Below are 14,702 nucleotides of genomic sequence, written 5' to 3' on the forward strand. Positions count from 1 at the left end.
GGTCTACAGTACGTCCACAAAGAATAATATGGTCCATATATCTTTGTTTTTGACAGGACCCAGACTTCTTGTTTACTTTGTGGACCGACCTATAAGTACGTTCTCTTTAGCCGCTTCGACCGCGAGAATTCGTACCATCTTCATACGTCTTCGCGCGGGCATCTCTCGGCGTGAACGTCTGCACGACGTCTACAGAACATCCCTACGAGACGTGCAGCACGCTTCGTATGCGTAAAAGAGAAAAATCGGATTCACTCAGCATCAGCCTGTTCGCTTTTCGCCCCAGAAAGGATATTTATGCACGAAATGATGGTTGCACACCTTCTAAACCGAACCGTCTCGCTGACAAAAGCACGCGAAATCATTCGCCCATCTTCACGGTTCACGGTTTGTAGAGACCAACAGATTTACCCTTCTAAGAAGACAGTAAGGGTTCCTTCGCCGTATGCAGCGTCAGGCTTTTTCAGACAACGTGAGCCCCAGAGGGCATAAATTAAAGGCAGTTGGACGGAGGAGATTTAGCCTGCACGGAGAAAGGGAGAGAAAGCGAGTGCTATTGACATCCGAGTTTTCGAAAGAAACCCCCCGGTGCGGGGGTTAGTCCTAGTTGCGTACAACCGTGCGGTCAAGAAGCTATAGAGAAGTGCGAATATGCGGGCGATTTACGTGCGTTGATGAACGGCGCCATCAATACAACACGAGTGCGATGTATTGCAAGGCGAAACGTGGTTCGGCGTTTTTTATCGAAGCCGCTTTCACTTTTAACCGTGCCGCTCCTCTACCTATATATAACCATATAGTATGCATGTCAGGCCCAGAAGTCGATAAGGAAAAGCATCGCCTTTTATGTCACGGTAATGGATGTAATCCCTCCGGTGTGACCGCGGCACGCCGGGCTATTATGGCCCGGTCATACATCGTCACGAAACACGCGTGCCGTCGCTGCGATTAACAAAAAGAAAAAAAAAACGAAGAACCGTATCCGTTTTTTCATTTCAGTGGAGCCTTTCACGGGAGATAACAAAAACATCCGGTGTCAGAAAGCTCGCCTCGGCGCCACCTCCTTACATCTTGGTCTCTCCTTATATTCGTTCAATGTTCGCGTGTACCATTTCGAAAGGCGTGGTGAACTTACACCTTGGAAAAGAAGACAGATAGGCCCCCTTTTGGGCATGAAACTGCGCTCACTAAGATCGGTATTAGAGCAGACTTTTTCATCGGCCGGGCTTTTTCTATTTACCAATAGTACTGGGTTAGCAGGATTAAAGGGCGATCTTCGGAATTTTTTAACGTGGCTCCTGTGTAGGCGTGTCTTCTGATACTATCGGGGTCGTTATGATAACGCATGGTGTTATGATAAGCGTGGTCAATGTCTGTACTCCATTCGTATTCGGTGGCGCCGGCTTAGTATGAAACGGAACGCGTTGCCAGAGGGGTGGGTGCATTTGTACGCCCGACCTTGTATGTATCCCTGGCTGAATTCATTTATTGCAAACATGCGGCATATTGTGTCAAGAGGAACCTTGCCTTAGAATGAACTAGCTTATTTGCATGTATATACACATATCACCGTGTACGAATGATTGCCTATGTCAGCAAAGAAGCTGTTATTCCCGAATAGTATTGTTAGAATGGGGTCGACATTCGAAAGGAGGCGTGCGCAGCACTTTCAGTATGTCTTTCCGTATGATTAGGCAAGTTACAAGTATAGGCTAATTTCGGCGACATGTACATATGGTTAAGTGAAACTGGCTATAGGTGGCTGCTGGTTGTATAGCCCCGTTAGAGGGGCGTCGAGAAAAGTCATCATCATCTTCACCATCATCATAATGTCTTCAACAAACTGGTTCTCTTCAAAGATAATCGAATCGCGTGAACGACCAAATATGACAAGTCGCTCGAGTGTTGCGCGGCCTGGATCCCTTTTGTTACAACCCAAGGAACTCTCTTCATGTCGACGGTGGTCACGATTCGAGATATGTGCAAAGTACGCATGAGTCTTGTACTGCGACGACGTGGGCATCCCGTATACGTGGACCCCGTCGGAATCCACGAGAAACGGAGCAAGGGATCAGTTGTCGGCGTTCGCGTCACGACGTCTCCGCTCGCCGTACGTCGTCTCCATCTTCTGCGGCACCCGCATTCGGTTATATAGCGTGCGGGGTCAGTGCCTTTCGGGAAGGTGGCACCGTTCGTGGCACGCCTGATGTATGGCGCCGCGCTGCGGCAGCCGACCAGAGATTACAAGGCGGTGCGCGGTGCCCCCTGACGGGACCACCGAAGACCTTTTTTCCGTCGTGACGAGCACATCTGATTGAAGCTAATCCCGCCCCGATATCCACTCCTCTCGAACGTTGCTGCGACGGCTTTCATTATTTCCTGTCTCCGGCGTATGATTATCATTGTTATTCGGGTGTGTAAGACATACCGGAGCATGTCGAAAAGGCTCGCGCCCCTGCTGTCCCTGCATGTCTGTGTGCTACTGGAAGACATGGGCACCCCTTTGCTGGATCTTTTCGTTAAGTGATACTCCTTCCGACGTGATTTTTGAGATAACAGCGAGATGAACAGAAGGTGTTTCGCTTCCTACATCGTTATTTTAGATTCCGGACCCAGTTTTTATATTTATTTATTTCATCGCTACAGGAGGTAATTGCATGTACGTGGTTCTTTCTTCCGGATACTTCTGTCGTCAGGACCTACAGTGACATTTCAAAGGTCCTCCTCCGTATTGCAACGCCGATTGCTGCCGACATACAGCCGAGCTGAAACGAAATTGTGTGTGTTCACAAAAGCAGAACAAGTGCGGCCGTACGAACGAAAAGAAAGCAAGCATTTTCGTTGATCATATTCGTCTATCCTCCTTGTGACTCGTTCTGCATTCGCGATGAGATATCGTCGCTTCTTTTTTATGTAGGCGTGAAGCTTCTCAGAGTCGAGCCATGTTCCCCATCCGTCGGCGTGACACGCTATGGATATCCATATCCATATGGTGAATATCCATATGAATATCCATATGGACATATCCACGCCACATGCGCATTGGGATTAATAAAGAACTTTGTATATACTGTACACACGTGTTGTAACGTCTTTGCATAATCTAGTGGGTAGTGTACGCAGGTTATTGATCCCCCGGAGCTTCACGCATTCGTAATTATTCACTTCGTGAATATGCTGTTTTTCTAATTATTCTTTAAATATCAAATAAATGAAGGAGTTTGTGTCAACATTTCTTCACGATGTCGTATCTTGGACGTTTTCCTCTTGGTTCTTAGGATAAAAATAAAACTTGAGAAAGGAAAAGTCAGATATACACAAACTATACACCGTCCTGCATTTGCTAAGTTCAAAGGTTTTCGTATTGGCAGAGCACACATCACAGTGAGCACTTTCAGTCTCATTTGCTCAATACTTGTCATAAATATTAGTGTCTTCAAACAAAAAAAAAACACTTGAAGCACTTTTACTGCATTGTGATTTATCCGCGATGACCATTGGTCAAATATTTTTGCCAACGAGAACGTTGGCTCTGGGTTCAACGAGTGAAGTTCCTTCTCGAGTCGCTGTCCATGTGTCTTGTCCTTGGGACAATCTAGGAACAGATGTTATGCATCCTCGTCGTTGTGGCCGCACGGTGGCGCACGCTCAATTCGGAACAGGATTGATGATGGTGGATTGATTGATATGTGGAGTATAACATCTCGATGCCACCACATGAGTATAAGAGACGCCGTAGTGGAGGGCTCCGGACGTTTCGACCACCTAGGGTTCTTTCACATGCACCCAAATCTGAGCACACGGGCCTACAGCATTTTCGCCTCCATCGAAAATGTAGCCGCCACAGCCAAAATTCGATCCCGCGACCTGCGGGTCAGCAGCCGGGTATACCGTATACCCACTATAGACAACCGCGGCGGGAAGTGCTTTGTGTGAGCAGTTCCGAGTCGTAGGCGATGTATGTCTGTGTCTTCCTTACGATATTCTGAAAGTAATGTCGGCATTATACGAAACACTTCTTTTACGCTTTTTTAATGGCTTTATATACAAGTTCTAAACTTCGTTTGAACACTGAATTGAGAGCACGTGCGCTATTACCGTAAAAATAGCAAGATACGTTATTGTAAGCACCCGTTCCTTTTGAACTATAAGAGTACATTATTCTAACGTCACATCTCTCCGTTCTTCTTCTAGGCGAGTGGCCAGTACCGGCCCAAGTTCCCGAGCCCGTACCTGCAGAAGGAGATATTTGTGCTGAATCTGGAGGACGGCTTCTTCGGATGCCAAGTGAACGAGTCCACGGAAGTGCTACAGTTATTCGAGCTGTCGCAGCTATGCGATGGCGTGCCCCAGTGTTTCCAAGGATCGGACGAACTGGCCAGGGACCTCAAGTGCACAGACAAGAGTATGTATCACGTGTACAGAACGGAAACTAGGTCTGCATGCGCATTTTTTGCACGCACAGGGCCACGAAACGCCCTGCCGTGCTTCCGAAGGGCGACTTAACGCGTGATTCAGCGCGCAGTAACAGAACACAGTGGAGGAATATGATTGGACAGGACAGCCCCTCGTTCCCAACCGTATCAATTGTGAACGACGCCGCCATTTTGCTCGGTCGTAGCCTATTACTGCTTTAAAAGATTCGTACAAAGGCTAATAGAACAAAGGTGGAGTAAGTGCTACTAAGTGCGACAGCGTGCATGTGACGTCATTGGATGCAGCTTTATAACGTAGGTTCCCCAACATGGCGGCTTCGATGACGTAAAGGCAGCATAATCACATTGCGGTTAGCCTGCTCGAATACAGTAACGATGCAGCCACAGAGTTATCAGCCTTTGTGTGTCGATAAAAAAAAGAATCATAAAGTGACGTAATGATACCATTAATGCGACGTCATAAACCTCGTGTCCTGTGTCACGTGGGGCACCAACGTGTCGGTTTCAGTGACGTCAGTTGAAGCCACAGAAAGGGGAATATACGCCAGACAGACAGCATGCACACTGAGTACAAGAGAAAGGGTGAAAACAGTTCGAGTCGTTTGTAATTAAAGAAATAATTTTGGTTTGATCACGGCACAGTCATTCTTCAACTGTGTAACACGTGATCGTAGCAGCTGTGTTTAGCAAACCATTCAGCAAACATATGAGAGCTGCAGACAGACCCAAGCTTTCTACACATGGCAAGCCGCTCACTTAGACAGGCTCACCAGGACTTTACACAGCCTGGCTCACGAAGACTCACACTCGTCAGTTGGTCAGCGTTAATGTGCTGTCAGTCAATGTTCCGGCATACAGTTCGAACTGCCCTATGCACGCAACATTGATGCAGCAAACGCCGTGTTGCTGTGAGAGCAGTTCGCCGATCAACGTATCGGGAAAATGCTTCGTCTCGTCGTTTCCGTAAGAGCGTCACACTCGAAGCATACAGCAGTATACCACCTGTTTCCGTACGGATAGCGCGTATAGCTTGCGGCCAAGATCGTTCTTGAGCGTCAAGCAGCTATCTTGCGCTCCCTAAATCAGTTGGCACTTGACCACTTTTAAGAGTCAACGCTCAACCTCGAGTTTGACGTTCGTCTCGTCGTCTCCTTATACTTTATTTATGGTTCGCGCCATTTAAGCAATAAACGGCCACTGCCAGCTGGCTTTACGACCTGAAACTAAGTCGTTTTGGTAACGTCCTTATCACGCTCTCTTTCAATATTAAGTTCGTGGGCAGGAGATGGAAGTACTTCGTTTTATGGGAAGAAATAAAAGTAAAGATTGTCTCCTGCAGACTCGGGTTGCATCTGCCTTCACTTCGCGGTGTACTGCAGAGTAAACAATCCTAAATGACCGATTGCACCTAAAAATAATGACGAAGAAACGAACGGCGTTGCTTGAATTATCATTGTAGCGCACACACACCACATTATCCGGCATTGATTGTGTATGTATACCGTGTCAGTCACCGGCACCTTATCAGGTGTGGAGTTTCTAATGCAGGCTTTCAATTTGTACTTATTGCCAAGAATGCTATCTTCTATAGCTCTATATGAATACCTTTAACCGCGTTTTTATTAGCGCCACCATGTTTGGTTATTTGGTCAGGCGTCACGTGGTCAAGCCTCAATGTCATCTAGCCTTAGCCGGCTAATGACTTCGGAAACTGCGTGGACGAAAGCTCAGCTAACGATCTAGAGATGGGCAGTAGGTGCAGCAAGTCTCAGTTATCTTTGATACTTTCCAAATCGATAATTTTCTACGAAATCAGACATTGTGTTAAGAGTGCATTAACTCGCGATGATTACGCACACCTGGAGTATAAAAAGAAGCCACCAGCGAGCCTACAGTCTCCGGAATATAGCTAATATTTGTACCGCTTCGTATGAAATGCCTGTTTATAAAACGCGCTTAAAAGGCTCTTGCACTCCTGGAACATTACATAGAAGGACAAAAAGCGTAATAAAAGCGAACGCGAGGACGTCTGAAATCGCAAGCATGAAGATTAAACAAACCCACACACTACACATAGTTACCAACATTGTTGCCATGCTAGAACTGTACGATCTCTGCGCCGTAGACTTCTTCACCACTTTTTGTGAGAAACTCTACGGTCATCTGTGGTCGAAGGCCTGCTACCTCCCCCGCCAGATGTTCGGCGATTATTAGCACCATGATTACGTTTCTTTGTTTGTAGTCACGTGACGCAATCCCTCTAGATGACGCGACACAGCTCGGCTATTGCGACTTCTTCTTTTTCTTCTTATATTGATGATGATGATGTGTGTGTGAGGCTGGGGCAGGACACTTGAAGACTCGCAGCGTAATAATAAACTGTTTGATGAGGCTGGCTTTGTTAGTCTGCACACGTCGTATAAGGCAACGTTTTGACGTGTCAACGTCCTTGACTCGACTGGCCGATTCGGTTGCCCTGGCAGTGCGACGCAGTGACGAACCCCGGTAACGGACACACACTGTGGCCAACCGCTTCGCTGGTTCCTGCTAAGCGCGTTAGTACGTCGCTCACAGACGATGATGAGGACGATGATAATGATAACGATGATAGATTTTGTGTATGGCTTACACTCAGGCTGGCGGATCGGCTTGCTCCTCCTCCGGCTCTTCTTTTTCTTCCGATAGGCGCTCTTTTCCAAAGAATGGCGTCTTTATACCGAGAAGCCGTGATTCGGATTCGCCAGGACACCCTGGATGAGCCATTAGGAACCTGCAGACAAGGGCGGAGCCAAGAGAGAGGGAGTGGTCACCGACGATATCATGTTCGTCGTGGCGGGGCCGCGCGATATCGATCTCCGAGCGAACTCGGCGGGGCGTAGAGCAAATAGTTCGTCCATCTTCATACACGAACAACCGTCGTCCATAACAAAGCGTGCGCCGGCCGCGCGGCGATTCGCGGAAGAAGGATACACGAGCCCAGGGGGCATCGTGCGCGCGATTTATGGTCGCCAGGCCGAGCCGCACACGTTCGTCGCTTCATTTATCACACGCCGTGGCCCCTGAACCCCTTTTCGATCGACGTTACAGAATAGGAGGTGAACGACAGAAAGGAAGATGAAGGGATCGGAGAGGCAGAGGAGAGAGCGCCGTAGCGGTTGTTATGGGTCGGATGCCGACCTTGCGGTGCACCGTGTTCGTTTAGGAACGAAATAATTGCGAGTAAAAAGAAAATAAAATGCTCTGTAGAAACGTTCAGTGCGGGAGGCAGGCCTCACTATACACATACATGGTGTGCCGGTTATGGTTTATACCCTATACCTGTTTTGTCCGAGTCGTGGTGCACTTAATGGGTACCTACAGTAGTTCAGTAAGCATGGAAAAAAAGAAAAGAAAGAACAGCTTGCATGGGAGAGAGAACTAAAGTGAGTGAGTGAGAGAGAGAGAGAGAGAGAGAGAGAGAGAGAGAGAGAGAGAGAGAGAGAGAGAGAGAGAGAGAGTGCCCGCACGGGTGACCCGGTATGCTTACTCGTATTGTATCGAAGGAATGTCGCCGACATTGCTTAGCTGCTATTGCTCGCTAGGTGACTTCAATTCTTTTAGTGTCATTTCATTTAAGAGTGCGCCACCTAAATGTAAATCCTTCCTAGAAGCGAACATCGATGCCGATTGCCTCATCTCTGCTACCTCTTCAGGGGGCCAGCTACACATATATATCTCAATTAATTGCATTCCAATCCCTTGCGCAGTGGCTCTTTCATGCGCTTGCTTTACTTAAAAGACATTTACATACGACGTTTTAATATTGACGCGTGATATTGCCTGCAGAATTAAGTGGTCAGCTACTAGCTTTAATATAGCAATGCTTTAATATAGTGACTATATTAAAGCATTGCATGCTCACTCGTTCGCACGACTCAGACCTTCACCAACAGAGGAACGTTCGAGTCGCTGGGTCAACGTGCACGAACCGTGCACACGTATTTGCAACCGTAAAGCGAGCCGCCTACCTTTCCCAACGATCATTTTATTTTATTAGGAAGACCCCCGCAGGGTTATACAGTCTTGATTTTCTGTCCCTTGGTTGTTTCACTTTGTTAACTTTTTTTTCTTTCTTTTTTTCCGAAACGAGGGATGCGACTGAATGCGACTGACCCTGTGTATTTCAACATTAGCCTTTTACACACCTCAGGTGGAGCCGCGGATGCGTCGGTAAGAATGCGTACTTTTCGGTCCCTGAAAGGTCATTTTTCTCCGCTCTCCTCAGGTATGGCCCTCCGTGTGTGAGAAGCCCTAGGAGTGCCGGTCTTACAGAGAAGATCGTTTTTCACGCCGCCAAGTGAACTGTCATTCGCTGACTCTCTTAAAAAAAAAACAAAAAAAAAACAAGAACCGAGAGTGGCGCGCTGACCTGAGCGGAGATTACACGTGGCAAGGTAAACACCTTTAGTGTTGCGCAAAAGTGAGAGATAAAAGCCGATAAACTTTTCGCCGAAGCTTCTATACAAGCGAGCACGAGGTTTAACACTCGACTGCTGACAGAGTTGATAAATGATTGTCAGATACAGCACAGTTGATCACGAGGTTAATTTATGTAGATGACCGCAAGCTGTTTGGGACCGTTCGAACAAGATCACGTGCTTGTGGAGTTTACAGTATATACATCGCAAATATATGAAAAAATCTGATATTGTAATTTATGGCGTGTCGGGAAATATCGCTAAAGACATTTCCTGTCCTTGTTAGGACAATCTACGTGCCTCTAAAGACTGGCGCACTCAGTGAGCCATGTTTCCAACATACATACTGGTATACTGGTATACTTCGCATGGAGTGAGCATTTTGATTATTTGTTACATTATCAACGGGCTCGATTGAAGCACGTCATTGCTACGTTACCATAGTAATTTCTTAATTGCGTGGTCGTCTATTACTCGTAGCAGATGCCCTTACATTTTTGCAACTGCAAGCTTTCTTTGTGCACTCACGACGAGCAAAAATGATTGATTAATGGTCGAATCAACTCCTGCGTTGGACGCTTTTTAAAGACGTATAACCAAAGCCTTAATTTTTGTCGAACTCTACCACAGAGTACAGCCTTGCACAGCATTGTATGCAAGTGCCACGCGTTCGTGGAAAAACCCTTTCGTCGATAACATGCCAAAGAGGCGACTGCGAATTTCAGTTTTTAGTGTTTTCTAGGCGGGACATTTCTGAGGCGGTCCGCACGTGTGTGAGTATACGAACAGTGTTATAGACCAATTTTCTTGCCCGGAATTCGCTAACGTAACCGCCAATTACGCTATTGAGCGCTGTAATTTCGCCAACGATGTTCTCAATAGCTGCTTCGCGCATACACGAATACCGGCCGCATGCTAGCCGGAATTATAAGTCGCTGTGGCTACCAGAGTAAACGTCATGGTATAAGCGATGAGTGCGAACACGTCGAAGATCCAGGAAATTAGCCCTAGTAAACTGATTGTGGTGGTATTTAGGTAATTGGGTGATAAGACGTACCATACGGTAGCCTATACAGCACCAAACGAAAATAAACATGTTAGAGGCTACAAGACCAGAAAAAAACAAGAAAGAAAAACATCGTCGTCCAAGTACCGAAAGTATTTGATGTACTAGGTTCCGGCGTGAACAGGTTTTAAATTGCCCAATTATGTGCACCACTCTCTATACGCTCCCAACAACCCATCGGTTTACTTACCTCAAGATTAATCACCGGTTAGTGCTCTACAAACTGACGGGATGAAAACAAGCCAGCGAAGAAAAAGAGATGCATGTTAGATAGCCGGACGCGCGCTGGCGTCAGATCAAGCTTGGAAGACCAAGCCGGTTAGGCTGGTCCAGGATGACCTTTTGGAGTCTCCGAGGGCTATACGTTAAAAGTTTGCAAGTTTCAAGTTGAAAAAAAAAAAGAAATTGAAAAAAAGAGGTATTAAACCACGAGCGTGCTCCACGTGTAGGGAACTTAAGGGCAACCACTGCTTTCGGCCGTGTAAAGTATTTCGCGTGTCGCGTTGCTCCACCACAGCGTAGTTTAAGCAAAAAAAAAATAAAAATAAAAGATAACAACGAAACCTATACCGATACTTTCACCGTCGACTTGCATGCGCATGGTCGTACCTGATGCGTTGAGCGCATTACATTTAGACGCGTGCCCCGTCCGAAGGAAACACGAAGCAAGCGCGCTCAATTTGTTCGTTTGCTCAATTTGTTCCTTTGCTCAAGCGCGCTCAATTTGTTCCATTTGTACCCAACGTCCCTCTTTCTCAAACCTCCTCATTATGAGCTTAGCCTGTTAAGGCAACGCCGACTAAATTTCAAGGCCGAAAGGCTGCCGCAGTGAAGCCAGAGGTTGGGGGCCCAGTTGCCCAACTGAGCATGCTCAGTAAGACTTTTTTTTTTCCACATCTTTTATTCGGCCAATCAAGCCGCGAGCGGGAGCGTTGGTTCTCCTGAAACGTTAACGAAACAACGGCTTTCCGCCGCGTTCGCGGCGTAACTGGGCCCCCACCCTCCGACGTCACTGCGGCAGCCTTCCGGCCTTGAAATTTAGTCGGCGTTGGTTAAGGCCTGACCACACGTACGCGTTCCAGCGCGTCAGCCCGCGAGTTTTCGACGCGGCCTCGCACACTCCCCCTACGGACAGAGGTGGCGCGCAGCTCTGTGTAGTTACGCGCCTTCTCTCTCCACAAGGAGAGGGGGTGACGTACGCTGCGTCAATAAGCCCCGCGCTGACGCGCTGCAACAGATATACGTGTGGCCAGGCCTTTTGGGCGACCCTACACGGGGGTAGGGAACATAGCCACAAAAGTTAGAGTGCTACTTATCATATGCAACCTTCATTTCTATAGCCTCCAAGAGCCGGCAACACATGTGATTCTCGCCCCGACCGGAACAACATTCATCCCATGTTTCACAAAGATGCGTGGATGTATATCCGATGGGGGAAACACCACCACATTCCGCTCATGGACGAGCTTCTTTCGATCGGGTCACACGTGCAAATGATTATTGTGACCTCAGAGTGGAGTCACAGTCATCTACAGAGGAGTGTGACGTAAGGGAGGAATGACTGTGATGCCAGAAAGAAAGAGAGAGGAAGGTTAGAGATGGGGAGAGAGATGTCGAAGTACTCGGTAACCCTGGCTTTTTCAATAATGTGTTTACCAGTACTCATTGCTGCGCGTAGTTGTCATCTATCTGTCTATCTATCTATCTATCTATCTATCTATCTATCTATCTATCTATCTATCTATCTATCTATCTATCTATCTATCTATCTATCTATCTATCTATCTATCTATCTAATCTAATCTTACCTGCTATCGCATTTTTAGCTTGCCTCTTAGCCTCGTTTGCTGCTCTTCATTTGGTTGATTTTGCCATTCCTTTCTTAGAGTACACTTTATACGAAAATCTTACTATTTTCCAGACGTGTCACGCCCTCACCCGCGCATGCTGCTCGACAGTGCATGTATCTGCACTGGCAATATCGCGGCCTGCCTGGAATTTCTTTTCGTCAAATTGCTGCCGGCCAATTGCTCTTGCGAGCCTTTTCTGTAATGGGTTACAGAGTTATCATTTATTGGCGCGTGTAGATACTCGCTCGACCCGGGGTGACCAGGAGCCGTGACGACCAAATGGCCCATTTTCCTGGTCTAAATAATCTAGATCACTCGTTTGCTGATACGTGGAAGCGGGAGTTTCAAGATACCGTGGAACGGCAGCGCCGCCTATGGGCCACCCAGGCGCCTCAACCGCAGCTCGTTCATGCGTAATGAGAGTAATGACTCCGCGGTTCCGAAGCTTATCATTATGCCGTCGTGACGCGTCAGGTCGTTAATTCTATTTATCCGTTCGTACCAGATTTTGTTGTCCTCACTTCTTATGCCTGCATTACCTTTACTAGTCGCTTCGTGTATTCGTATACTTTCTGTTAGATACAACTAAATGATACCAACGAACAAAAACATCCCTGACTTAATTGCGTGTTGGTATCATTAGGGTTCTTTAACAAAAAAAAAACTAGCCCCTCTAACGTTCCTTTCTTTCCTTCTTTCTTTCTTTCTTTCTTTCTTTCTTTTTTTCTTTCTTTCTTTCTCTTTCTGTGACGTATCTTCGTGGTCAAAATAACATACTCCCAATGGGTTGCTGATAGGTTTCATGCGATTTTCATGCCCTTGAGGAATAGTACGGGAAGTTTAGAACTTCCATCACTAACACGTGTGTGTGTGTGTGTGTGTGTGTGTGTGTGTGTGTGTGTGTGTGTGTGTGTGTGTGTGTGTGTGTGCGTGTGTGTGTGCGTGTGTGTGTGTGTGTGTGCGTGTGTGTGTGTGCGCGTGTGCGCGTGTGTGTGTGTGTATGTGTGTGTGTGTGTGTGTGTGTGTGTGTGTGTGTGTGTGTGTGTGTGTGTGTGTGTGCGTGTGTGTGTGTGTGTGTGCGTGTGTGAAAGAAAAGCGAAACGAAATAGTGCACCTTACACTGAAGGAAAGCGGCCCACTAACGCTGAATTTCCCATAAACACCGTGCTGTGTCTTTGTAAGCATCTGTGCGAAATCGCCGTTCAAGGTGTACAAACCTCTGCCGCCGCCCTCGGTTCGATTAAGCGCGGGGCTATCGTTTGTCGAAACGTGACGCCGTTTCGGAGGAAGAGTCTAAAGTTCTGAGTTCGTGTATGAGAGGCTGAGTCAGTACATACGACCAGGTTCAAAGTTCGGGCCTCGTTGCTGGTCCTTTTTCCTTCCTTCTTTCGATCCTTTCTTCTTTGTTTCTGTCCTTTTTTTTTCCTTTCTTTTTTTCTGCAGCTGTTAACTTCCTAGCACATAATAGCTGCCGGAAGAGCAGAAATATTTTCCGGTACACGACGTCGACGGCTGTCAGCTCATAGAACAAAAGACTCCAGAAAAAAAGAGAGAAGGTAGAAAAACTGTGCATGAAAAAAACGAACAAGGAATCCATACGTTGATGGAGTCGGAGGGTGGTTGCTTAAGCGAACGAAGAAGTTGATTGATTGATATGTGGGGTTTAACGTCCCAAAACCACCATATGATTATGAGAGACGCCGTAGTGGAGGGCTCCGGAAATTTAGACCACCTGGGGTTCTTTAACGTGCGCCCAAATCTGAGCACACGGGCCTACAACATTTCCGCCTCCACCGGAAATGCAGCCGCCGCAGCCGGGATTTGAACCCGCGACCTGCGGGTCAGCAGCCGAGTACCTTAGCCACTAGACCACCACGGCGGGGCGCGAACGAAGAAGTCGAGTGAATTGAAGTGATGCCGGAAATTGTAAGGCAGCGCCAAGATTCATCGAAGTAACAATGTCGCAACCACGTCGTCCGCTCACCTATCATTGTATGCGACGCTCCCGGGTAAACCGGCCATGAGGCGCATTTAATTTAGCCGCCCACCGTAAGGTCACAGCCTCTGCTGGTGCGCCTATTTTACCGCTCCTGTGCGCAGTAGTACTTGATCGAGTTGCGCAAACGCCATGTGAAATGACCAAGGTCATATGTATCAACTTATCTATGCAGCATGAAAGCGGATCACCGAGGTGGTTGGATTCTCCGTGCTCTGATTTTCGAGACTGTCACTACCGCCGCAAGGAAAAAATAATAATACTAAGGAAGGGGTGGGAGGTGGGGGTCAGGCGGTGACGCAATCTCTTCCCTCCCCTCTTCAGGTAATCTGGACAGAAAGCGCCAAGTCCACCCCATACTTTCACTCAGTCGAACCTATTTTGTCATTGTTCAATGTACAAAGCTCTAGTGACACTGGTTCTTTGTTTAATGGCGGCCGAGAGCCTACAAAGTTTTATTCCAAGGACTGTTTATTTCCAACATTCTCCTCCCAAAACACGAGAACCAAAGGCGGGCCGCATCGAGACGAGAAGCCCGTCTGCACTCGGTCTTAACTTTTTCATCCGTAATTTTCCTTTGGACTCGATCACCGAAGAGGGAAAGGGGCGCTGAGGTTAAAATTTGTCGCCTCCCCCCCCCCCCTACCCCGCTGTTGGAGAACCCTGCGCACGCTGAGAACAGTGCGAAAGACGGGTCGGAGAAAGAGTGAACACACACACACACACACACACACACACACACACACACACACACACACACACACACACACACACACACACAGTGTCATGTACCAACTCAGCGTCATGTACCAACTCAGCATCATGTACCAGTATCATGTTCCCCTCAGTACTCACGTACCAACTGGACCTTCAAGAAACCCTGCTGCGCTCGCCTTT

The 14,702-nt window shown here is 47.5% G+C and overlaps 1 protein-coding gene across 1 annotated transcript in view; it reads left to right on the forward strand.

The window, feature by feature from the left end:
- The first annotated feature begins 4,374 nt into the window (after window positions 1–4,374).
- Window positions 4,375–14,702, forward strand: part of LOC119180327 (uncharacterized) — a 141,620-nt gene continuing 131,292 nt past the window's right edge. The window contains exon 1 of the mRNA XM_075889103.1: window positions 4,375–4,405. The gene's annotated coding sequence lies outside the window, so the exon portion shown is untranslated. The remainder of the gene's footprint in view (window positions 4,406–14,702) is intronic.

The sequence above is a fragment of the Rhipicephalus microplus genome, chromosome 3 (genome assembly GCF_043290135.1).
Source record: "Rhipicephalus microplus isolate Deutch F79 chromosome 3, USDA_Rmic, whole genome shotgun sequence".
In the NCBI taxonomy this organism is placed as follows: domain Eukaryota; kingdom Metazoa; phylum Arthropoda; class Arachnida; order Ixodida; family Ixodidae; genus Rhipicephalus; species Rhipicephalus microplus.